Raw genomic sequence first — 513 nt, forward strand, 5'->3', positions numbered from 1 at the left:
TGTCCTGAGACGTGGGGTGGACCACACAAACAATGTCCTGAGACGTGGGGTGGACCACACAAACAATGTCCAACATCTCCCCGTTTAGAGACCTCGACCCTCAGGTCAACCACCCGTGTCAGTTATTCATACATATACAACAACTTTTTTAAAACACGATGGTGAATTCATTCGGTGATGACTCTGACTCTGCATTCTGTGGTGAATGCCGGGGAGTTTTTATTTGATGAGTTCATTTCTTAACCATAGAAATCGATTCATCACAAATTGTAGGATAAAACAGAACAGACTATCACGCGAACAGCAATGTACAGTCAATAGATCAGGATAAAATCAAGCGCCTGTACACACATCTAGGAAGTACGCTTTATATAAGCTGCAGCCACCCCAAATATGTAAGCCTACTCGCTGAGGACATCAACATAGGCCACAAGGGGTGACGGCGGGGTGTATGTAAACGCAGGTCGCGACAGTCCAAGGTATAGTTTACCCTCGGGCAACCCCCCTGTGCTT

The 513-nt window shown here is 46.2% G+C and overlaps 1 protein-coding gene across 1 annotated transcript in view; it reads left to right on the forward strand.

Annotated features, from left to right (window-relative positions):
• Positions 1 to 306: 306 nt before the first annotated feature.
• Positions 307 to 513, forward strand: part of LOC138980399 (solute carrier organic anion transporter family member 2A1-like) — a 39,029-nt gene continuing 38,822 nt past the window's right edge. The window contains exon 1 of the mRNA XM_070353265.1: positions 307 to 513. This exon is cut by the window's right edge and continues 49 nt beyond it. The gene's annotated coding sequence lies outside the window, so the exon portion shown is untranslated.

This window comes from Littorina saxatilis, linkage group LG11, assembly GCF_037325665.1.
Source record: "Littorina saxatilis isolate snail1 linkage group LG11, US_GU_Lsax_2.0, whole genome shotgun sequence".
In the NCBI taxonomy this organism is placed as follows: domain Eukaryota; kingdom Metazoa; phylum Mollusca; class Gastropoda; order Littorinimorpha; family Littorinidae; genus Littorina; species Littorina saxatilis.